Source organism: Cavia porcellus, unplaced genomic scaffold (genome assembly GCF_034190915.1).
Source record: "Cavia porcellus strain 051 isolate PalLab524CR breed Dunkin Hartley unplaced genomic scaffold, mCavPor4.1 scaffold_3, whole genome shotgun sequence".
In the NCBI taxonomy this organism is placed as follows: Eukaryota; Metazoa; Chordata; class Mammalia; order Rodentia; family Caviidae; genus Cavia; species Cavia porcellus.
Window position 1 is genome coordinate 92,307,172 of NW_026947486.1, and position 25,427 is coordinate 92,332,598.

Sequence of the window (25,427 nt, forward strand, 5' to 3'; positions counted from 1 at the left end):
CCAAAGGCCATTGGGATGTTGAGCTGTTCTTCTTTCTTTGCTGGCTAGTTTTATCAGGGGTTACTGGGTATTATATGCTTTCGAATCTGTAAACTTTGTGTGCTGAGCCAAGGCAAAGACTTGGGGCCTGGGTGCTGAGTTTATGATCGGTTGGGACATGGGCTTATACTTCTGAGATGCTGAGGCCAAAGTCAGGGAAGGTACATCAAAGTCAAAGAGACAATGAAGGCAGTGTTTCTCCATCCCAAATCCAACTTCATACTCAAACTGATCAGAAATGTGTGCCAATCTTGAGTCGGTTGCTGAAAAGACTGAGCTCTTTTGGGGTTCACTTTTATCTTCTGGTTGTTTCTCATACACATAAAAAGAGAGTGAAATATTTTACTACTCTTAAAAGGATAATACTTTTGAAGATAAGAAAACCAGTCATTTTACAACAACATCCCATGCATTAATTTACCAGAACTACCATAATAAATTACTACAAACTTTGTGGCTTAGAACAAGAGAAATTTATTCTTTCTTACTTTTGGAAGCCAGAACTTTGAAATCAGGAAAGCTCTAGGATAAGAAATTTATGTTAGGGACAGGGATATATAGGGACAGAAGATCTTGAGTTTGTTTCCTGGTATCCGAGAGAGAGAGAGAGAGAGAGAGAGAGAGAGAGAGAGAGAGAGAGAGAGAGAGAGAGAGAGAGAGAAATTATAAACAAAGAAATTATAATTTGAAGAGGTAGTGGGTGTGTTATTTAGCTTGATTGTACTTTCTACAATGTATACAGAGCTCAAAACATCATATTAGCCAGGAATTTAGCTCAGCAGCATAAGCACCTGTCTAGCCAGTGCAAGGTTGTGAGTTCGATCCCCAGTACCAAAACCAAACAAGCAAAAAACAAAAAAACAAAACAAAAAAACCTACATCATATTATATAATATGACATGAATGCATACAATTATTATTAAAAGAAAGGGGTTAATAGAAATCAATCAAAGGAAATTGAGCCTCCTTCCTTGCCTCTTTCAGTTTCTGGTGGCCCCAGGGCTTAGGGTACATCATTCTCATCTCTGCTTGCATTTTCACATGTCCTCCTCTTACATCTGTATAATCCCCTTCTGCCTCGCTCTTTCTTTCATTTCTTTTTAGTGGTACTGTGACTGGAACCCAGGAATTGACCTACAGAAGTGCTCTTCCATCCAGTTATACTCCAGCCATCTGTCTCACTTTTATGAAGACATCATTAGTGTTGGGACCCACCTGGATAATCCAAGGTGATCCCCTCTTAATGTAGTCACATCTGCAAGGTTCATTTTCAAACAAGTGTGTCCCACTTCCAGGTTCCAGAGGATAGGACATGTGCATATCTTTTGAGGGACCACCATTCAAACTAGTATAGCCTGCTATCTCCATTCATATCTCTGACAAGCTGAAACCAAAAAAGCACAAATTCTTTGTCAATTTTACTTCCAAATATCTCTCAAGTTCATACCTTCTGTGTTTCTGCTGTCCCATCCTCATTCAACTCTGTCATTTCTCACACATTATTTTCCCTAATAACCAAAATTTTCATCCCAGATCCACTTGTCGCAAACCCTCCGTGCCACCTTCTGTGGTTCCCATGGCTCTTAGGGTCAAGACTCAACTCTTAACCAGGGTCTGCGAGGCCCTGGATAATCTAGGTTCCACTCACCTTTCCAGCCTCTTCTGTCTCTCACTCTCCTTCCTGTCTGCAATGCCACATTCCTCTGCCATAATGTCTTCCCCAAAATTCTTCTTTCTATTGGAGAATGATCTGCTCTGTTCCATCTTTGCCTGGCTAATGCCAGTCACTCATCAGTTCATCTCTCAGGTCAAATAACTCCTCACCCTCAGACTTCAGGATGCCCTGTAATAGCTTCTCTTATAGTTTGCAATTTGGCTTGTGCTGAATTGATGTCTCCCCTCTGCACACAACTCAGCTGAGTTCCACAAGGGATTTATGTTTCTCTTCCGTATCTACCAGTGTCTGACACATTTAATCATTATTTGATTGAGTATGCTAGTGAACAACTGAGTGAGTTAATGAGTCTGAACATCTATGATCTAGTCTCTCAAGTCATTCTCCTAAATGTGCAAAAATAATGCCCATCTCACAGGGTTCAGTAAAAATCAAAATGAGATAAGGGAGGGGGAAGGACTTTGTTAACCAGGCCATGATGTACTACTTTAAGGTATCATTGTGATACTGGCTGATGTAGCCAGTCTTTTGGAGGAATGGCAAGTGGACTGCACAGGGCTTAGGGACAGCGGGACAGACGGAGGTGGAGATGGGAAAACATACTGAGGTCCACATTCCTCTGTATAAGAACAGTGCCTGTGGCTCTGCTTTGTAGATTGTAATTAGCAGAATTCAGTTCCCATATTTCAGGCTAGAAGCTCCAGTTCATAGCTTATCACTCTCTGGGATCAAGAAGAAAATACCTCTCTTCAGGTGTAAATATTGCCAGAGTAGGGTTTTCATTGTCTTCCTTTAAAAGCTTCTGACCCCGGTGTAGGCTAGGGATAAGGTAACAGCTTCCTGGGCTAGTTCCCTCTCTGTCTCCATGGTGCTTCCCATGAGGCAATCCATCACCCGTGGGCACTAACTTAAGGTGCTACCCAGTTAACAAATGACCTTAAAGGATTCCACTTGGCTTTGCATTTTTCCACTTCCTTGCCTTCTTGGCTTTCGCTATCAATTGGCTGGGAGAGCATCCCCTCCTTCCTCCTCCTTCCTCTTAGCGTGTCCATCTAAAAGGCATCCCTGGAGGCTCAACATTCCAGGTCTTTAGTTTCTTGCATTTGATTTCCCCAGACCCCATCAAGTCATAATCTCCTTTCCTGCAGGGGAGGGACACTTCCACCTCTTCCTCCATATCCTCTTAGCTCCTTGCATTGGGTCAAGAGACCTAAAAAGGCCATTTCACATTTCCATCTTGTCTTCCATTGTTTTCTCCCCTGGGATGTTTCTGCATTCATAGCCCTGAAATGCTTCACCGGTTTGGAATGTCCATGGCGAGCCAATCCTCTGAATCACACACTTAAAGAAACTGGAAAGAGCAGCATTGTCACTTGCCTGGTTTCCTCTGAACTGCATGTCTTCCCGCTTGCTTGATGGGATGTGCTTCCCCACTCAGTCCCAGTGGCCCATGAGGCTTTGCAACACAGTCCAACAAAGGTAGACAGAAGCTCTACAAAACCCTCAGTTTTCTCTCAAAGCTTTGGGCATCCTGTGGCAGTGCAGTCATTTGGTAGAAGGCTTCGGGATAATTTCCTTTTGTAAGTACCACAGAACCAGAGTTGGCGAAGATCTTGCAATTTGTCTGTTTAAAGGCCCCCTCCTATGTGTTTATAGCATGGAGATATAATTGATATACAATAAACTGCACGATTTTTACTCAGTGTATGAAAAGTATATAATTTTCTAAGTTCTCACTTACAAAAGCCCATGAAACCACTGCCATCATGCAGTTTCCTTTGTAATCTCCCTTTGCAGGCCCTCTCCTCTCCCTTAACTCCCGGCAAACACTGAGCTCTCTGTTGATGTATAGTTTGTGTTTTCTAGAATTTTTATTAATAAAGTAACAACACGTTTACTTTTCCTTTATGCTGGTTTCTTTCAACCGGTAAAGTTGCTTTGAAATTTATTCATGCTGCTGTATATATTAACAGTGTTCTGCATACTGGTAGGCCACTGCTTTTTAATTACTGTGTAGTATTCAACCATATTTTGTTTACTCACCTGTTGATTTTCTTTATCTACCCAGCCATATTTGTGGGTTTTTTTCCTACTTTGAGGTGATTACAAATAAAACTGCTATGAGCATTCACGTGCAAACCTCTGTGTGGAGGAAGAATACAGTGAGTGTGTGTTTAACTTTTTAAGAAACTATCAAACTCTTTCGCAAAATGATCATACAATTTTGCATTACCACCAGAAGTTAATGAGAATTCCAGTTCCTCTATATCCTTAACATTTGTTATGGTCAGTCTTTTAATTTTAGCCATTCTGATAGGTCTATAGTAGAATCCTACTGTGGTTTTCTTATCTTCCTAATGACAAATGAGTTTAGGCATCTTTCTAAGTGTTCATATGTGACTTGCTATCCAAATTTTTGTCAAGTATGAGTTCAAGTATTTGGTGCTTTTTCTTGATTCATTTGCTTATAATTGAATTATTTTAATGATTTTATTGAAGTATAAGTCATATATAGAACATATTAAAGTGTATAATTCCATGGTTTTTATTGTTTATAGTTTTTCAACCATCACCATAATCTAGTATTAAAATATTTTCATCATCCCAAAAGGAAGCCCCATATCCATTACCACTCACTCCCAATTCTTTTCTTTCTCCAAGTCCTTATAACCACTTATCTATTCAATCTGTATAAATTTGATTCATATGAACATTTCCTATGAATAGTCATATAATATGTCATCCTTTATGTGTGGCTCCTTTTATTGGTACAGTGTCTTCAAGGTTCATCTATATTACAGCACATATCAATAATTCATTCCCTTTTATTAGCAAATAATATCCATTGGTAGGAAATATCACATTTCATTTACTCATTCATCAGTTGATGGACATTTGGCTTGTTTCAGTTTTTGGTTATCATGAATAATGCTGCTATAAACACTGTTTTCAAATACGTGTGTCAATACATGCCTTCAATTTCCTCTGGAATATACTCACAAGTATCCACCTAGCTAATATCAATTACTCTGTTTAACCTTTTGGGTAGCCACTAAACTATTTTCCAAAGTAGCCTCATCACTTTATATTTCCACCAGTAATGTATGAGGATTCCAATCTTTCCACTTCCTGCCCAAGCACTTGTTATTTCTTCTTTTGTGTTTATTTTGGCCACCCTAGTAAATGTGAAGTGATATCCCATTGTAATTTTGATTTGCATTTCCCTAGTGGCTAATGATGTTTCATGTGCTCATTGGCTATTCATCTACCTGCTTTTGGAGAAATACCTATTCAGATCCTTTGACCAGTTTTTCATGGATTTTTAAATTTTTGAGTAATAAGAGCTCTTTATATAGTTTGGGTACTAGATTCTTAGCAGATGTATCCTTTGAAAATAATTTATTCTGGGAGGAGCAAAGATGGCGGATAGATAATAGCTGGCTACAGAAGCTCCCTGAGATAGTCAACTTAGAATTCAACATAGTACAGAGTGGGGAGCCCCAAACAGAGGGAGATGAATTCTCTCATCCCAAGGAGAAATTAAGGCAACTTGCCAACCATCCGAGGTCCTGCCACGACTGGCTGAGGTCCTGCCACAATTGCTAAGGTCCTGTTGTGACTTGCCGAGCCATCTGAGGTCCTGCCACTTGGACTCACTGGAGGTGCAGTTACATTGAGTTCGGGGGTCAGTGAGCTGAACAGAGGGCTGAGTTGGCAGGGTGCCTACATCAACCTGTGGTGAGTGACAGGAATGGAGCCATTCCATAAATAGGGGGGCTCCGGCGGACAACATTCTAGGACCAGGCAGGACTGGCAAGTACAAGGGGCAGCAGTGGCTTCAGTCAGTTGTTCCCTTCCCAAGCAGGATTGGTGAAGTGAGCTAGGCCTGGGTCACGTGGCCCAGCTGACACTCAGTAGGTTATCCAAGGTCAAATCCCTGCACTGGTGGTACACATTAACCACACTGGTACAGTGGGGCCTCAGAGGTTTGGCTGGTCCAGAAGGGAGGCGGCTCAAACTAATACAGTAGTGCAGGCCACAGCAGCTTGACTGATCCGGAGGGGAGGAGCCAGCATATGCTGTCCCTGTCTGCAACTCACTAGCATATGGCAGTGGGAAGGGTCATCTAGTCAGTACACTTCAGAAGAATTGTAATCAAAAAAGAAAGAAACTGGGGCCTTCTGGAAGAAGCAAAAAAGATGGGAAGAGGAAGCAACGATAAAAAGTCCCAGGTCCCAACCCTGAGAACATGGATGCAGGACAGGTAAATACAAAGGAGAATGAGAAGAGCAAACATGCAATATCAGACACAGTGCCAGTGGACATAAAGAGATATATTTGGGACCTCATAGGCAAGTTCCAAAGGGAAATATTTAGCCAAATAAAGCAAGATATAAGAAGATTAATAAAAGAGATACTAAGCACCCCTGAAGCAGACAGAAGAAGGGAGGAACTCAAACAAAGGAGAGAACCATTTGGTGAAGAATATAAAACAAATATAGAATACATGAAGCAGATTCAAAGAGATCACCAGGAAATTAAAAACTTTATGGAAAGTTGACAAATCAGCTTGAAAGAAACTAAGGATAGATTATCCAAACTGGAGGACAATTTTGCAATATGGGAGTATGAAAGGGAAAACTTTTAAAAAATAACAAGGAAACAAGCAGTAACAATACAAAGGCTAGAATATGACAAAAGGATCTATAACTTGAGAATAAAGAATGTGAATGAAGAAGCTGGGATACAAACAATGGAACTACAAAGGTTATTCACAGAAATAATTAAGGAAAACTTCCCAAACATAGGAAAAGGAAATAATATTCTGATATATGAGGCATCCAGAACTCCAGTCACCTACAACCAAAACAGAGCTGCACCCAGGCATATAATAATCAAGATCCCAGAAACTCAATGTAAGAACAGAATATTAAAAGCTGTTAGAGACAAGAAACAGATAACCTACAGAGGAAAGCCTATCAGAACAATGGCAGACTGCTTGACACAAACCATCAAGTCAAGAAGAGCCTGGAGCAAAATATTCCAAACCCTGAAAGAAAATAGCCTCCATCCCAGATTGATATACCTTGAAAAACTGTCTCTAGAAATTAATGGAGAAACAAGATGCTTCCCAGACAAAGAGGAACTTGGGAAATTTGCAACCACCAATCCAACTCTACAGATAATACTGCAGGGCATTCTAGAGAGAGAGAAAAGTGCTAGGATTCCAGGAACAGTGGCAGAGAAGCCTCAATGAATGCAGCAGAAAACAGAATGAAGAAGATAAGCAGATAACTGATGACAAAAAAAGAGCATAACAGAAATGAGGCAGAGAAGGTTTAATTCAAAACTGATATGATTGATAGTATCAAGTCTGAGAGTATATGCAACTACACTGAAGATGACAAGACTCTACAATACACATTCTGGTTTGATAAGTGCCAGTTTTTGAAGTTCTATACTATTTACAAAGTTGTGTTTTTATTAATACTGTTGTGTACTGATATATTCAATTATACTATGTCTGATGATATAGCCAATTCTATTGGAGATAACAAGAGACAACACAGGGACCATGATAGAACTCTTTGTACAATAGTCTTATATGTTTATTTCATGTGTTTATAGGAATATGTTTTGTTTTATCTTGCTTTGTTTTGTTTCTCCCTCTAACATAGAAAGGATATAAATACATGTTTAAGATTCATGCATGTATAGAATCTATAAACAGTTTATGAGAAATGATCTTGTGACACATGATGAAATGAACAGATACTTTGAAGAAAAAGAGACACTAAAATACCCAGTGCTGATCATGGAGTGTCATAAAGTGAAACCCAGCAATAGTATTATTGTTTGTTCAGAGTCATATTAGCTTGCTTGGGTTTGTTCAGTCTCAACATAATTGAAGATATGGATAACTGCATGTAAGTTTGAGTGTATAGGATTGATAACCATATTTCTAAGTTTTTGTTGGATAGTTGAACAGAACTAGTTGGAATCTCACTGTTTGAATCCCCACTTTATATGCTCCACTTTAGTATCTTGAATAACTATTGGTAAGACGATAATCTATAATCATCAACTAGTGATTTCTTACTGTTTACTTTTTTCTTTGAAATTACATGTTATTTCTACCTGTTTTGTTTTGTTTAGTCTTTCTTTAAATTAAATTAAAAAGGACACTACAGTACCCAGTGCTGATCACAGAGTGCCATGATGTGAAATCCAGCAATAGTATTATTCTTTGTTAAGAGTGATTTTAAACTGCTTTAGTTTGTTTAATCTAAACATAATTGAAGATATGGATAACTGCATGTATGTTTAAGTGTATAGGATTGACAACCATCTTACTAAGTTTTTGTTGGACAGCTGAACAGAACTGTTTGCAGTCTCACTGTTTGAATTACCACTTTACATGTTCCATTTTTGTATCTTGAACAACTATTTGTAAAACGACAATATGTAAACATCAACTAGTGATTTCTTACTATTTATTTTTTTCTCTGAACTTATGTATTATTTCTACCTATTTTCTGTTTGGTTTAGTATTTCTTTAAATAAAATTTTAAAAAAGAAAATAATTTATTCTTTTGTGTGAGTTTCCTTTTAACAATTTGTTGCTTGTTTTTGAGTCAACTATTTTTATTCTGGCCTCCAATTCATGGTGATCCTCCTGCCTCAGACTACCTACACATGCATGCCTGTAATCCTGTTGGCATTACAGGAATGCACCAACACACCCAGCTTCACAATTTTAAAAGACAAAGTCTTGCTTAAATTCACTATGTAGCTCAGGTTGGCCTTGAGCTCATGGTGATACTCCTGCTTCAGCCTCCAGAGTGCTGGAGTTACAGGTGTGCACCACCACACCCAGCATCTTTTCACTTTCTTGATGCACAAAAATTTTCAATTTTGATGATGTTGAATTTATCTATATTTTGCTTGGTCATTTATGATTTTGGTGTCAAATCTAAGAAATAATTGCCTAATCCAAGAGCACAAAGATTTATACAAATATTTCCTTCCAAGAGTTTTAGTGTTTTACATCTTACATATAGGTCTATGATCTCATTTGAGTTAATTTTTAAACAAAGAAACCAACTTCACTATTTTGCATGTGAATGTCCATTCATCCTAGCACCACTTGCTGAAAACACTATTCTTTCCCTTGATAAATTATAAATGACATATATATTTTAAACTTCAGTTTCCACTGTTTATTGCTTATATCTATAAATAAAAATAAGTTTTTCATATTGATCTTACATCCAGAAACTTTGCTAAAATAAATTTCCAGTTCTAGTAGATTTCTTGTAGATTTTATTGGATTTTCCATATTGGTGGTCATGTTACTTGCAAATAAGAGAGTTTACTTATTCCTTTCTTCTTTCTTCCTTTTTTATCTATGTGACTTTTATTTCATTTTCTTGTCTGATTGCACTGTCTAGAATTTCCAGTAAAATGCTGAGTAAGAGTGAGCATCCTTATCTTAGGGGAAAGTATTCAGTACTTGTTATGCTAAATATCAACTTTCTGTAGTACCTTTCTTCATATTCAGAAAATTTCCTTGTATTTTTGGCCTGCTGAGAATTTTTCTTAGAAATGGATTTAGATTTTTATCAAATGCTTTTCCTGCACCTGTAGAGATAATCATGGCTGTTTCATTTTCTGTTTATTAATTTGACTAATTTATTACCTGATTTACAAATGTTAAGGCAAATTTACCTTGCTAGAAGAAGTGGATATATCCTCCTTTTTCTATATTGCTAGATTTTATTAAAGTTTTTTTTAACATTTATGAAGTATATTGATCTGCACTTCTCTCACATTATCTTTTCTTCTGCTTTTGTTATCAGAGTAATGCAAAAAGAAATAGTCTCTTCAACTTCTGAAAAGGTTTGTATAGAATTACTATTACATCTTACATATTTCATAGAATTTACTATTGAAGCTATCTGGCCCTGAGGTTATCTTTGTAAGAAAATTTTTAAATATAAAATTCAATTTCTTTAATAGAGAGCTATTCATAGTATCTATTTTTTTATCAGAATTTATATATTTTACATCATTCAAGAAATGTGCTTATTTCATCTGAGTTGCAAAATAATTGGCCAAAAGTTGTTCTGAGTATTCCCTTCATGTCTATGTAATATCTATAGAATCTGTAGTTACTCTGTCTTTTCATTATTCATATTGGTGATTTTTATTTTCTTTCTTCTTGTCCTGATTAGTCTGGCTAGAGGTTATCTGTTTTATTGATTTCTAAGAACCAGCTGTTTCATTTATTATTGTATTTGCTTCTTTTCTAGTTCCTTGATTTACTTTCTTCTACTTTGGGTTGAATCATCTCTCTTTTTTCCTAATTCTTTATGATGGAAATTCAGTTAACAGATTTAAAACCTGTGAAGATTAATGTTTCAATTTGACTGGGCTAAAGGATCCCTACATAGCTTGTAAAACACTGTTGGAGTATGTCTGTGAAGGCCTTTCTAGTAGAGATTAGAATTTGACTTAGTAAACTGAAAAAAACAAGGATTATCCTAGTCAAGAAGAGTGACCATCATGTAATATGTGAAAAGCCCGAAGAAAACAAATTTGCTCTATCTGTCTAAACTGGGACATCCCTTTTCATTTGCCCTCGCACACTGGCAATCCTGGTTCCTGGTCCCTTGGACTAGGACTTACATTATCAGCTTCCCTGGTTCTCAGGGTTTTAATTTTGGACTAGAACTAAACTGCTGGCTTTCCTCGGCCTTCCCCTTTGTATCAGTTAGGGCTCATTATAGGAACAGAATCTATATCTATATATCTGTATCTATATCTATATATATCTATATCTATATCTATATCTAGTGATTACAATGGCTACTTTCAGTCTAGTGTGGAAGACTGTGAAAGGGCCATCTGCTACTTAATGAAGAGCCAGAGGATCCAGTCAAGAGTTGAAGGCTTGAAGCTTACTGCGGAATCCTGTGTGAGTACATATCAGCATGCAGAAGGATCTGTGTTGAGATGCTGAAGAGTCTTTGCTGGGAACGTGGGATTGTATATGCAAAGCAATGGCAAGGACTGGAGTGTCTCCAAAGCAGCAGAAGCAAGACTTCCTTCCTCTTTTTATTCTACCCAGGCCATATGCCTATTGATTGGTGTCACCCACACTCAGGGTGGATCTTCCCTCTTCAATAAATCCATCTTCCACAACCATAACTATGCTAAAACAACCAGTCAGGCATTTCTTACTCAAGTTGCATTCACAATTAACTATCACATCCTTACAGACAACAGATCATGGGAGTTCTCAACCTCCATTATCATGTGAGTCAGTACTTCATAATGAAGATCTTTCTCTATATCTATATAAATCCTATGGTTCTATTCTAGATAACTCGTAATTCAAGGTCGTTCTTATTTTCTAATATAAACATTTAGTGGCATCCCACAAATTCTGTTACTTTGTGCTGTCTTTTCACTCATTTCAAAATAATTTCTAATTTTCCTTTTGATTTCTTCTCTGATCTATGGATTGCTTTAGAAGTGTGTTAGTTTCCAGATATTTAAGCTTTTTTTCAGAAATGTATTCTGATTTCTAACTTAAATTCATTAGAGTCAGATAATATATTTTGCATAACTTCAATTATTTTAACTTTTAGCCCAGAATAAGTTCTATTTTGATAAATATGATCTATTGTGTATGATCTTAGAAAAATTACACTCTTAGGTAGTATATTCTACAGACATTAATTATGTTAAGTTGGTTAGTAGTTTAACCATATATTCTATATCCTTGCTGACTCTCTGCCTAACTTGTTCTACCTATCCATTATTAATGAATGAAATTAAAATCTCAGGATACAATTGTGTATATTTTTCTATTTGCCATTATATAAGCTTCTGTTTTGTATTTTGAAGCTTTGATATTAGGTACATAAATGTTTAGCATTGTTATGTTGATGAACTGACCTGTTGGGCAACATGAACTTCTCCAACTTGATAATAATTTGGCTTTGGAATTTACTTTATCTCATATTACTATAGATCTCCAAGATTTCTTTTGATTAATTATATCTTTTTTCTGCCTTTCTACTTTTAACCAATTTTTAACTTTCTCAAGTGTTTTGCTCTTAAACAGCATACAATTTGTTCTTGCTTCTATGTCCAATTTGCTTTGGTTCTTTATTTGAGTATTTAAACTATTTTAAATTTTATTTAATTACTGATATAGTTAGGTTTAAATCTATAACTTTGTTATTTGTTTTCTATTTTTGCATTTGTACTCTTTCTCTTTATATTATTGTATATTAATTTTGCAAAATATTGAGTTTCAGTGTAACTTTGATAAAATATTATATTATCCATCCCTCTTTGCCCTCCCTTACTTCTCCTCCTCCTTATTCCCTTCTTCTTGTCTAAAAATACTCTTACTTTTACTTTCACATCAGTTTGTTTAGATTTCACATACTACAGAAAATTTGTGATACTTGCCTTTTTGAGTCTAGCGTATCTCACTTAACATGGTGTTCTCCAGTTCCATCCATGTTTCTGAAAATGATATGATTTCATTGTTCTTTATGACTGAGTTTCCTTTTTTCTGTTTTCTTTGAAATTAATTAACTGTTTTTGTGATTTTGTTTTATCTAATGCATTAGTTTAGTATCTATGACTCTTCTGTTATTTTAGTGATTACTTCGGGATTTACTGCAAGCATCTTTAACTTATCACAGTCTACCTCAAATGGATATGCACCGCATCATGTATTCCAATGGGCTTTGTAATTCCATGTGCTCATTCCTCCCTTCCCAGCCACTGTGCTATTGCTGTCATAGATTTTACATTTTACATGCATTACAAAATACAGGATGTTATTATTTTTGCTTAAACAGTTCACTGTCTTTTATAGATATATAGTAATATTTCTGGCGCTCTTTTTTTTTTTTTTTTGCTTTTTTAAAGATCCATGAAACTTTACTTCTATCATTAATTAAGTTTATTGGTACAGTTTAGAATACATATCGATCACATTCATCACATGGAACTTGTAACTCTACATGATACAATCAATTCTTTTTTTCCCCATTCCTCTTCCCTCCCTTCTGCCCCTTTTTCTCTTATTTACGAAATCTTTGTTTCCATTTTATCTTTCTTTCATTTTTCTTTTGCCTTCCTTCTTTTCTCACCCACCTTTCCCTTGTGCCTCTTCCCATTTAAACATTTTTTTCCAATTTTGTGATACCTATTATGCATTCTGGTCCTTATTTATCTCACATCACAGAAACAATGTGATGTTTACACATGTGTGTCTGATTTATTTCACTTAAGAGTACGGTCTCTAGGTGCATCCACTTACCTAAAAATGTCTCAAGTTTATTCTTCTCTATACCTGAGTAGTATCCTCCCCATTGCATAAAAATGCATATCTTCTTTGTCCATTCATCAGTTGATGGGCATTTGGGCTGTTTCCAAGAATAAGCTGTTACAAACTGTGTTGCTGTGAACATGAGTATACATGTATTGCTGTAATATGATGATTTTATTTCTTTTGGGAAGATGCCAAGAAGGGAAATAGGTGAGTCAAATAGAACCTCCAGTTCTAGTTTTTTGAGGAATCTCCACACTGATTTCCACAGTAGTTGTACCAGTCTACACTCCCACTAACTGTGGAGAAACTTCCTTTTCCACCACAACCCCTCCAGCATTTATTGTTGGTTGATTTCTTGATGTTAGCCATTCTTTCTGGAGTGAGATGGAATCACAACATTGTTTTAATTTGTGTTTCTCGAATGACCAGTGATGTGGAACATACTTGCACATATTTATTTGCCATGCGTACTTCATTTGAGAAGTATGTATTCATTTCAGATACCCATGTTTGGATTGGGTCTTTAAATTTTGGGAGTTTAATTCTTTTCAATTCATTAAATATTCTAGATATTAGTCTTTTGTCTGATGAACAGCTGACAAATTATTTTCCCACATTGTGGGTTGGTAGTTTATTCTGTTGGTGGATTCTCTTACTGTGCAGAAACTTTTTAATAAGATGAGATCTGAGTTGTTTCTTCTTTGTAATATTTCCTATGCAATTGGAATTTTGTTCATGAAATCTTTGCCTATTCCTGTGTCTTCAAGAGTTCTACCTATTCTCTCTTCCGTTAGATTTAGTGTTTCTGTTTTAATATTTAGATCTTTGATTCATTTTCATTTTAAGTTAGTGCATGGTGAGAGACATGGGCCTTGTTTTAGTTTTTGGCATGTAGAAAGCCTGTTTTTCCAGCAGCATTTATTCAAGAGACTATCCTCCAGTGAGGATATTTGGCCCCCTTGTTGAAGATAAGGTTATGAGTGTGTTTGGAGTTATTTCGGAATCTTCTAATCTGTTCCAGTGATCCTCAGGTCTGTTTTCTTGCCAGTACCATTCTGTTTTTATCACAATAGCTCTGTAGTATAACTTCAAGTCAGGGATTGTGATACCCCTTGCCTTGCCTTTGCTTTCATTATTCCAGGTTTCTCCTGGTTCCAAATGAATTTTAGTGACCTGTTGCTCTAGTTCTGTGAGGTATTTTGTTGGTATTTTGATTGGGATTGCATTAAATCTACATGACAGTTTTGGGAGTGTTGCCATTTTTACTATGTTGGTTCTAAGTTCAAGGGATATGTTTCCATGTTTTGATACCCTCTTTGATGTAATTTTTCAGAGTACTGTAGTTTTCAATGTAAAGATATTTTCCTTCCTTTGTGTTACATTGATTCCTATATTTTTTCCATGCTATTGAGAAAGGCATGATTTTCCTAATTTTTCTCTCAGTTTGTTTGTTATTTGTGCCCAGGAATGTATTGGGTTTTTTGCTATTGATATTTGAGTGTTAACTTTGTATCCAGCTATGTGAATGAATTTGCTTATTGGATCTGGAAGTCTTTTGGTAGAGTTTTGGGGTCTTCTATGTAGAAAATTACGTCATCTGCAAAGAATGATAGTTTTCTAGTGCCCTTTTTTTCCTTTGTGTCGATCCATATTTTCATCTGCTATCATTTGCCTTCTATTTCTGAAGCATGAGTCTGCTAGTGACATATTCTGTGAGCTTTTGTATCACTAAAATGTCTTTATTTGGCATTCATTTTTTTTCCTGAAGAAAGAATCTCACTACATAGTTGAGTCTTTCCTTGAACTTACCATATAGCCCAGGTCAGCCTTAAAGTTGTGGTGACCCTCCTGCCTCAGCCTTCCAAGTGCTGAGATTAAAGGAGTGCAATACCACACCTGGCTGGCATTCATTTTTGCAAGATGCTTGTCTTGATTTGTTTTGTGCTGTTATATCAGAATACCACAGACCAGGCAATTTATAATAAAAAGAGGTGCATTGGCTCATGGTGCTAGAGGCTGCAAAGCCCATGATTGAGCCAGCAGAGTCTGACAAGGCCATTCTTGCTGCATCATCTCATGGCAGGTAAGCAAAAAGAGTGAAAGAAAGCAAAAATTCAAACTTGAATTCACAGCTTCAGGCTCTTTTACCACTGGCATCAATCCAATTAGAAGGTGGAGCCTTCATGATCTAAACACCTCTCAGCGCTGTTACGGTAGCAATTACATTCAAAAATGTGGTTTGAGGGAGGCTTTTCAACTATGACAACATTGTGTCTGATATAGAATCCTGGGTGACATTTTTGTGTTTTCCTGCCTGTCATAAAGATTTTGGCCACTGTCTTCTCATCTGCACTGTTTACAGTGAAAAGTCTTACCTTTCTCTCTGCATGTAATATGTCTCCCCCGACCCCCACCTCTGACTGCTTGTAAAATGTTCTGTTTCTGCCACTGCTTTTGAGCAACTTGCTTATAATTTGTCTTGGTGTAGTTTTCTTACACTTGGAATTTGTTAAAGTCCTTGGAACTGTGAGTTTATCATTTTCATCAAGTTTGGAAAACCTTTGGCCATTAGTTTTTCAGATATATATTTTTCCCTCTCCTCTCTTTTTCTCTTTTAGCAACTCCAATTACATGTATATGAAGCCACTTGAATTTCCCCTACAGTTCACTGATTCTCTGTTCATTTTTATGTTGTTTTCTTTGTGTGTTTGATTTTGAATATTTCTATTGCTTTGTGTTCAAATTCACTAACCGTTTCTTAATCTCTTAATCCTCAATGTGGTTTTTACCTCACATGTTGTAGTTTTCATCTCAATAAGGTTAATGTGAGTCTTTTAAAAGTATCTCCCATGTCTCTACTTACCTTTTTTAACATACAGAATACAGTTATAATAACTGTTTTTAATGTTCCTGTTTCCTAATTCTAACATCTGTATGACTTCTGATACAATTATAATTATTTGGTTTATCTTCTTACTGGTTAGTGTACTTATTCAGCCATGCTAGATAATTTCAGAAAGGATAACAGACATTGTGAATTCTACCTTGTTTGGTCTTTTATATGCCTATGTCCCCATAATCAGTGGTTCTCAGCCAATGAATGATTTTGTTTATCTGGACATATGCTTGGTTATTAACTAGGGTTGCTATTGGCACCCTATCAATAGAAACCAGATATGATGATAAATATTCTACAGTGCACGTGTCTGTAATCCCAGCTAGTGTGGAGGCTGAAACAAGAAGATCACAAGTTTCAGGCTAGCCTGGGAAATTTAGCAAAAGCCTTTCTCAAAATAAAATTTAAAGGCAGGAGGATGGGAAAGCCCTGGGTTCAAACCCGAGTTTGGGGAAAAAAAGAATGAATGAATGATTGAATGAATGAGAAAAAAGGAGGGAGAGAGGAAGGCAGACAGACCATAAATGGGGAGCAAAGAGGAAGAAAACTGAGGACAAGAGAAGAATACAAAAAGCTAAGGAAAGACTGAGGAGCCAATATTCCAGTGCAGACTATGACCATGTTCCGCGAAGTACTGCCAGGAAGGAGGAAGCTGGGTACAGACCCCAGAGAAACACGGAGCATCCAGACCACGACAATATAGACGTGTGAGTATCTCCCAGAGAGGCCACCTGGTGCTTTTTTTCCCGGAAGCTATGTGTCCTTCAACAAAGAAACTGACGCCTCAGGTTCAGGAGGCGGATTGGCTCACTGGCTGGGCAACAGCTGGGTGCCCTCAGGTCTCCTGCCAGCGACAGCCGCCATCCACAGCCAGCTGCCTGAGAGACAAGGAGAGTGCTTAATCAACCGTCTGAATGTCCTCAGAGGACACGGCTTTCAGTTACACAGCAAACAGCTGGCTCCTGAGAGGCTGTGTCCTGGGCTCTGCGACCTGGTGGCTCCAGTGAGTTTAAAGTTCAAGTGCTTTCTCCATCCTCATGTCCAATTCCGGAGTGGGGGCTGCTCAGCTGCACCGCGGCCTGACATAACTTTTTTTTTTTTTTGTCTTTTTCCTTTTTATCGGTACCAGGGATCGAATTCATGACTGCTTGCTTGCAAGGCAGGCACTTATGCCGCTGAGCTAAACCCCCAGCCCCTGATATAACTTTTTTAAAAGAGTCTCCTTCTGAGGGATCGATCTCCAAAAAGAACACAACGTTTTCTGTCGCCAGGGCTTGTGCAAATTGCTTTCAGACTCTGCCACCCGCGGCAGCAGACAGCGGCTGACTTTCCAGTATGAAGCCATTTGCTGGCGGGGTACCAGGACGGACTGGCGGTGGCACAGGGCCGTGCCAGCAAGGCCCAAGAAGAGCACGAGCTCGCTCCGCGGAGGCGCATCGCCCGCCTGAGGGGGCCAGCACAGGGCTCGCCCCGCGCCTTTAGCGCCGGGCTGGAGAACAGCCCCTGGGCGCTGCTGCCCTGGTGGAGGCGGGGGTGGAGTAGGCAGCGCTGCAGCAGCCCTGGGGACCCCATCCCCAGACAGGACGCAGCTTCCTGCGCTAGCAGAACCCCAGAACGCTGCAACTAGAGGCTCCCGCCCCCACCTATTCCCACCCAGCCCCAAGAATCAGGGTTCCTGCCTTAAACAGGGCGGAATTTAGAAACCAAACCAGCAATAAAATTGCAACGCATTTGAGACTTTTTATTTTTATTTTTAGAGAAGAGATTTGCAGTGGGAGTGGGAAGCTGGTGGAGAGAATTGGAGAAGCTGTGGCTTTGAGAGCCGATTCCTGGCTCAAGCTGCAGTGCGTGCCGCGCTAGCAAGCATGACTAGGCTAGGCTGCTGAGGAGTCGTCGGGTGCAGGGACGTGACAGGACCGCGAGGGCTGGTTCTTTATTCTATTGTTTCCACTCATCAAAAAGGGCTCTCAGCGAGCATACTCTGCCAGTCCCGGCTTTCCTGGTGGAATGGAGCCTTTGCTTTGCTGTAGCTAGTCACGATGGGAGTTTCGTCCATGTGAACACCTAATTCACACTGTCTATCCTGGCATTCCGGGCCACCAGCCTAGTGAAACTGGAACCTGTGGTTAGGCTGGGACTAGAGGACGGTAGTGCAGATTTGCTCCCAAACCACATAGCCACATTCTTCCTTGGAAGCTGAGAGGAAAGTCTGCATCCTCCTGTCCCACTACTCAGCAGCACTTCTCAAATACTATCGCTGGGGGTCCTGGTTAAATGCACATTCTGACTTAGAACCCCAATGAGGCCTGCATTTCTAGCAAGCTCCCAGGCCATGCAGCTACTCTGCACATGCACTTTGCAGAGCAAGACTATGTGTCAGCTACAATTCTCATTAAAACCTAAGAAGCTTCCAAATCTAATTAGGCCAGGTCCACCCCTACATACCGCTTTGATGAGTGGGGGAGTGCTCTTTAAATAGTAAGTTTTCTGAGAAGCCAGAATTGAGAGCCACTGGTATAAGCAGCCGCGAAGAGAGAGTTAGGCTGTAACCCAGGAGACTGAGTTCATACTGGGGCTACCCGTAGGTTTAGTTTATAACCAGGATTAAGAATTCAGTTTGTGATCAAAGAACACATTTGGTCCACGTGCTTTCAAACTCTCCACCTTACTTCACCTTCATTCAGCCATCAAAAATTTATTGAACCATTATATTATACTGGGCACTGTGCTAGCTACTACAGAGCCAGCATCAAATGAGACAGATGTGATATGTTTAAACAGACAGGTGACATGAACTGATTTGCAATTTAAAAAGATTACTTTGGCTGCAGAGTGAACAGATTGGAGCGAGGCCAAGTACATGTATGGAGAAGCTGTGGCATTAGACCATATGAGGGATACTGGTGGGGATCGATCAAGGTGGTGGTGGAGAGGGGTGGATGACTGCAAGAGCTACCTAGGAGGTGAATCAACAAGAATCCTCTCTCTCTCTCTCTCTCTCTCTCTCTCTCTCTCTCTCTCTCTCTCTGTACCAAGAATCAAACTCAGAACCTCATGATTTCCAGGAAGGTACTGTGCCCTGAGCTATACACCCAGCCCAATCAACAGGAATTGATAATGGATTGAACATGCAAAATGGTGAGAGAGGAGATTTGTTTGAGATCTCTTCTCAGGGCCACTGAATGGACAGTGATGCCACAGAAGCAGAGAAAACTGAAAGTGGGCCACTCTTAGAGAAAAGGTCATATGTTTGGTTTGAACAGAGATGTCATGAATGCAGTTAGACAAACTGTCTTAAACTCAGAGGTGCAATGTGAACTACAATTATGAATTTGGGAGCCATCAGGGTAGGTGTTCAAAGCCAAGGAAGGAATGGTTCACCTTTGTAAAGACTATGGAATGGCAAAGGAATAATGAAGCTAGGCCTTGAGGAGCTCTTAACATTGAATATCAGGCTCTGCGAAGGTCCATACTATTCGGGCTGTACTAGCTTCCCCTACTTCTAATCATTTCATCTTTCTGTCTCGTTCATCAAACATCTTTGGTGAAACAGCTCATGGTTTCCTCCTCTTCCATAAGCCCCACCCAATATCCCAATGGACATCCATTCCAACGCGGTGGTGTCTCTAGTTCTTGATTTCTTCACCTTTATCGTTGTCTTCACTACTCCTCAAGCAATACTCAGCATAGTTACACCTTGGGTTTGGACATTACTCTCAACTGCGCCACTTTAAAATCCACTCTTGCAAATCCTCCCTTCTGCTACATCTATATCTTCCAGTTTGCTTGCTTATTCCCAGGAGAATTGTTCTTCAGTATCATGGGCGGGTCTAACCCACTGATCTTACTTTTCTCCACTTCATCGTTCCTCTGCTATCTTAACTTCCTTGTTATCCAGCCTAAAGTCTATGATTTTTCACTTCAATAAGAAGGTTTGGCAATGACCATCATGCTTCTTACAGATCCCGAATAAAGAGTCGACGCTGAGCTCTTCAGTGAATATTCAGAGGAGGGTTTTCTGGGCCACAGAGTAAAATATAAAGCTAGGTATTCTGGGTACCCAGAATAGTAATACAGGTACAGAAGTTACCGTTTCATTTTGAAAATAGACATGACGTTCTTACATTCTGTGTGTGGGTGCACACACACATGGGTGTGCTGCAAACCTTGAGGAATTTATTAAAGCCTATGATCCCCTTCTCAGAGTAATAGAGTAAATGCATAAAATAAAATACAAAGGATTATAACAAAAATCAATTATACTGAAATACAGTTATCAATATTTTGGTTAAGTTTGTCATATCTGTGCCTCACTATTAGCGCATTAAATAAAAGGATCTGGCAGTGAGTCTTGCAGCTATCATAATTTCAAAATAGTGATGAACATATTGCTATGGAAAGAAATCTACTTCTCTCTAATGTGATATGAATGTATGAGTCATTTCTGTTGGAGACAAAGTCACAATCCCTCTAGTACTACAGTGATTTGTTGCTTGCATTTATGACCACAAGAAATGCTAACATGTAGTTAAAAGATAGCAGAATTAAAGATGCATTTCTCTCCATCCAAGTTTATGAGCCCTTAGAGGAATAGCGGCCCCAAGTTAAGGGTCTACGTAGACTTTCTGGTTTTCCCTTTTAGAAATTGCCCTTTATCTTCATCTATTTGGGCTGCAGTTTGTAACAAAAATAACACAGTCTGGGTGGATTATAAACCAGAAATTTATTTCTCACAGTTCTAGAGTCTGAAAAGTTCAAGATCAAGGTGGTAACAGATTGTAATATATCTTCTGACTGGGTCCTTAAATGAGGAAAGGGGCGAGAGATCTTTCTGGATTCTGTTTCATCTGGAAACTAATCCCATTAATGAGGATTCCACCCTCATGAGGTTCCACCCTCATGACTTAGTCACCTCCTAAAGCCCCCACCTTCTAATACCATTGCCTTAAGGGTCAGTATTTCAACATGTGAATTTAGGGCAGTGCCATGATTTCAATGTTGAATGTCTCTCAAAGGTCCACTTAAAAAGACCTGGTCTCCTAGTAGAAGGTTTAGAGGTGGGGCCTAGTGGGAGATCCTTAGGTCATTAGAGGCTTGCCCTTGAAAGAGATTACTGGTCCAGTGTCTCTTCCTCTCTCTCTTTGCTTCCCAATTTGTGATGTGAGTGGGTTTGCTCTTCACGTGTTCCCACCATGATGGGGTGCCTTACCACAGTCCCAAAAACAACAGAGCCAACCAGTCATGAACTGGAACCTCCAAAACTGTGAGCTACAGTGAATATTTTTTCTTTGTAAGTGAAACTCTCAGGTATTTCATTAGTGACAGAAAACTGATAAACACAAGAGGAAGCTGACACCTAGAACACAACACTCTTTGTTTCAAGCCTCTTCATTGGAGGCCTGTTTTTCAAAAGGAAATGGTGGATTGGACATTTGATTTTTGGAAATCACTTGAGGTCCTGCCTTCCTCCTTCTTAGAGTCCATTTTGTTTAGCTATCTCTTTTTGCAAGTAGTATTTTCCACCTCAAGTGGGTTTTTTTTCCAGGTCATGTTAACTGAGTATCTGATAAATACATGGTTGTGATGAGCCCCGGCTTTGGAAAGGGGGATCATAGAGAAATTGCTATCAATAATAACAGTGCCCTATGATCAATTGCTTTTTACATGCCTGGCTCCTTGCTGGCACTTCAAAGATGTACTGACTGCCTATTAAATACTAGGCCCTGGTCTAGGAGCTGTGGGCACAGCAATGAGTGAGACAGATAAACTCCCAATTTTTATAAAGCTTGTACTCTAGTAAGACAGATGGTATACAACATAGAAAAGAATGCAGTATGCCTGACTGTGATAAGTACTTAAAGAAACAGCAGAGAAGGGAGATGGGGGTACAGTGTCAGTGTCAAATGAACTAAGGAAGGGCTCATTGAGGAGGTGGACACTTGAGACTAGATCTGAAGGTAGTGAGGCACTGAGCCTTTGCAGACATTTGGAGGAAGCACACTCTAAGTAGAGCGAACAGCTCGGTAAAACCCTGAGATCAGAGTGTGCTTGGCATGTTTGTTTGAGGAATGTGGAGGGGGCCCGAGGGCTGTGGAAGAGCAAGTGGGAGGAAGATTGGTCAGAAATGAGGGCAGAGAAGAAGTGGGAGGAAAGGTTGTAGACATGCAGGGCCGGGAGACCACTGCAGTGACCTCGGCCAGAGCAAGACGGAAAACTATTGGGGGAACTGAGCAGAGTCCCTCAGTAACTCTGTCAGGCCATAGTATCATTATTCTCATGTTGTAATAAGGGAAATACAACTCAGGAAAGTTTAGTGACTTGGCTGGGACGTGGCAGACTGCAACTTGACCAGAAGCCTCCATGGAGGCCAGACACCTTGCCCCCTAGTGCTAGGCTTGGAGGAGGATGAGCAGGCTTCTTAATTGTTTCTGCTGCATCCAGGCTGATGACCCTTTGCCATTTTCCAAGGATCACACTCTACTCTCTGTCTACTACCCTCGCTGTAGCCACCAAACTGCTGCTGAACTGTGGGCTCTTTTGGAACACCTGCTATGTGCCATGCACTGTTAGATGTTGAGAGTAAAATGATGAATAAAAGAAGTCAGCTCCCTAGTCGTCTGGAGCTTTTTATTCTAGTGGATGGGGATACAGGTAAGTAGGAAAATAAACATAGAACAGGCATTAGTAATAAGATCCCTGCAAAGGAAATCACATGGCTACTTTATATAAGGTGGGTAAGGAAGGCCTCTTTGAGAGGTAACATTTGAGATCTGAATAATGAGAAGAAACCATCCCAGAGGGAGAACATTCTAGGCAGAGGGAGAACATTCTAGGCAGAGGGAGGGGTATGGGCAGAGGTTGAAAGGTGGACACAAATGTGGCTTGTTAGAGGAAGAGAAGGCAGAGTAGTGTAGGAGAAGCATAAGAAGTGATAGGAAGTGACAGGAGATTGGAAATGACAAGAGACGCAGGGCCAGACCTGGCAGAACCTTCTAGGTCATGAGCATATGGGAATCCACTGGAGTGTTTCAAGCAAGGGAAGGAGATGGTCTGATGGATGTCTTACCATCAGGTTGATTTCCTTATGGAGAATGGATTGGTGAGGAAGGAAGGGTGAAGAAAAATGAGAAGGCTGAGGATGTGTTTGTAGAGGAAGTCAGCCTGACAGGCTACCGTGTTAGATGTAGGGCAGAGAAAGAGAGGAACCAAAGATGGCCACCACATGGCTTCCTGAGCAGCTGCCTGGATGGTGTCTTAGTTCATTCGGGCTACTACCACAAAACACTTGATTGGCAAGTTATAAATAACAGAAATTTATTTCTTAGTCTAGAGGCTGAAAAGTCCAAGGTTAAGTTGCCAGGAGATTTCATGTCTGGTGAGGGCTCACTTGATGCTTCGTAGATGGTGTCTTCTCACGGCCTCCTCACAAAGGTTAAACAAGTTCCTTGAGGCCTCTTTTATAAGGGCACTAATCCCACTGATGAGGGCAGAGCCTTCATGACATAGTCATCTTCTTAGGCCCCATCCTCTAATACTAATGCAATGGGATTAAGTCTCAAATATGAGTCTGGGGAGGATACATTCAGATCTTAGCAGAGAGTGACACCATGTACAAAACTGACAGAAGCCCTGGAAGAGAAAGATTAGAAGAAACGTCGAGTTGTTTTGAACTTGTTAGTTTGTGATACCTACTTCAGTAGGTATAATAATGTCAAATAGGGAGTTCATTTTATGAATCTGCAGTTCTAAAGAGAAGTCTAGTCTGGAGATACAGAGTCAGAAATATTATTACTCTGTGTATGCGCCTGTGCCAAGCACAGTGCCTGCCTTATAGCAGATATTCGATAAAACTTTGTTTGGGGACTAGATGTCTAGCTCAGTGGCATAGCATATTCTTAACATAAGGCCCTGGATTCCCTCCTTAATACACACACACACACACACACACACACACACACACACACACACACAAGGTAGGGGCAGGATTCATTTGTTTGGTTGAGTGGATGGATGAAATATGTTTTTAGAGGTTCTCAGTCAGCAAGACTTTGGTTCAATTAAATTCTGTCTCTGCTGCTTAATCATTTGACCTTGAACAAATTATTAGACCTTGGAGCCTTAGTTGGATCATCCGTAAGATGGAGATAATCACAATATTTATGCTCTAGGGTTATGTAAAGATTATCCTAAAGAAATCATATGAGGCACATACTACCATCTCTGGTGCATAAGTACTCAGTAAATTGGTAGCTGTTATAACATTCAAATATAATATAAGTCAGACTCGGTCTTAGTTACTTTTGTGTCATTGCTGAGAGAAAATACCTGACATCCAAGGTTAAAGGAGGAAAGGTTTATTTAGCTCACAGTTTGTAGAGGTTTCAATCCATAATTGATTGGCTCTAAAGTAGGGTGGCACATGGTAGAGGGGCAACAATTCATGGTGTTGGAAGACAGAAAAAGCAAGCAAGCTAGAGAACAAGACAAGTCTCTTTCTGTCCCTTATACTGTATACGTTAACTGCCCTAGACACTTTTAATACCAGCATTGTACTATGAAATCAATCACATACTTTAGATTCAGCTACTTCCAAAAAAGCCCCATCTTAAACTGCATGAGGCTTTGGGGCACATCTAGGCATAAACCATGTAGTGGTTGATTGATTGTGTCCAACTGAGACATTTAGAAGCCTGACTAAATTGGTTTAGCCCCCTAGGGTGGCTCATCACCTGGATAGTATAAAAAGGAAGGAGGAAAGATGGGTGAGGTTCCATTCTTTAGAGGAGCACCAGTCTTTGCCTTTGGCTTGAAAGTCATCTCCTGGCTTCCAGCACAGACTCTTCACCTTCTATATTGAGTTCTTCAGACTTCTGGCATAGACTGTTCAGCCTCCCATTGCAGACCTATAGCAGTGCTGGTTCGGACTTGAACTCCAAACCTTGGATTGAATCCTTGGGCCTCTAGTGTGCAGACACCCTCTGCACATTTCCTTATTTGACTCCATGACTGACTATCATGTGCCAATCTCATAATTTCTTATACATTTGTATACCTTGTGTTATATGTGCTTTCTCTAGTAAAACACTACTACAAACCATAACAGACCCCAAGAAAGCAAGCTCAAGAAAGACCCTTCGGAGAGAGGCCCAGAAGGTGGGATAATGCTGCCTGGATCCATGTGAGAGGCAGTAAAGCGTACTGGTTAGGTATCACTCTCTGGACCCAGTCTGGGTACACAATCCTGGTTCAGCCATTTACTATCTTACTTAACATCCATGGGGGGAGGGGCTACAGTGATTAATTACTAATACAAGAATATTAATAGTCCTACCTCATAGAGCTGTTGTGAAGGATTGATGCAATGGTTCATGCAGAGGCTGGCAGCAGTGTCAGGCTCATACTAAGGGCTCAATACATGTCAGGAGCTGTTATCAGAGCAATGGAGGAAGGGGCTGCAA

The 25,427-nt window shown here is 39.6% G+C and overlaps 1 long non-coding RNA gene across 1 annotated transcript; it reads left to right on the top strand.

Moving 5' to 3' along the window:
* The first annotated feature begins 16,771 nt into the window (after positions 1-16,771).
* Positions 16,772-17,699, top strand: LOC134475372 (uncharacterized). Its single transcript, XR_010046480.1, has 2 exons — positions 16,772-16,972; positions 17,241-17,699. It is a non-coding gene; the product is annotated as an uncharacterized LOC134475372 (long non-coding RNA).
* The last annotated feature ends 7,728 nt before the right edge of the window (positions 17,700-25,427 follow it).